The sequence below is a fragment of the Sinocyclocheilus grahami genome, unplaced genomic scaffold, assembly GCF_001515645.1.
Source record: "Sinocyclocheilus grahami isolate Dianchi unplaced genomic scaffold, SAMN03320097.WGS_v1.1 scaffold236.1, whole genome shotgun sequence".
Classification (NCBI taxonomy): Eukaryota; Metazoa; Chordata; class Actinopteri; order Cypriniformes; family Cyprinidae; genus Sinocyclocheilus; species Sinocyclocheilus grahami.
The window spans coordinates 1,401,642-1,402,325 of record NW_015505415.1 but is presented as its reverse complement, the minus strand read 5'-3'; positions in this window follow the sequence as shown (position 1 = coordinate 1,402,325).

Genomic DNA, 684 nt, shown 5'->3' with positions numbered 1-684 from the left:
AGAGAGTCTGAACTAAATGTTTGATACAATATACAAAACCACAGACCTTGACTCACCTATATGTATCTTTGTAGACGTTGTTTTGAATAAATGCTGAATAAATTGTTTAGCATTATATAACACACTCTAATATAATATAACAGGGCTCAGCAATCCTCTAATTTCATCTATTAGGAGAAGCCAGTCTAATCAGACTGTTTATTGCAATAAAAGGGCGAGAAAACTGCAGCGGATAATGAACACCCGCGGGGTTTGAGAAGAGAAGGTTACTGCTCTGTACAGAGCTGCTCATTACATGTTTACAGCACACAGGACAAACACCTTATTGCACTAATGTCTCCTGTTTTCATCAAATTACGGAAATGTTAAAGGCTTCCTCACTCACACAGTCCATCAGTGTGGGGTGTTAAAGCAATAGTTCACCCAAAAATGGAAATGTGCTCATCCTCAGATCATCCAAGTGTTTAGGATGAGTTTGTTTCTTCATCAGGTTTGGAGAATTGTAGCACTGCATCAGTGTCTCAGCAATGGACGCTCTGCAGTGAATGGGTGCCGTCAGAATGAGAGTCCAAACAGCTGATAAAAACATCACAATAATCCACAGCACTCCAGTCCATCAGTGAACATCTGGAGAAGACAAAAGCTGAAACTAATCCAGCATTAAGACGTTTTTAACTAAAATAC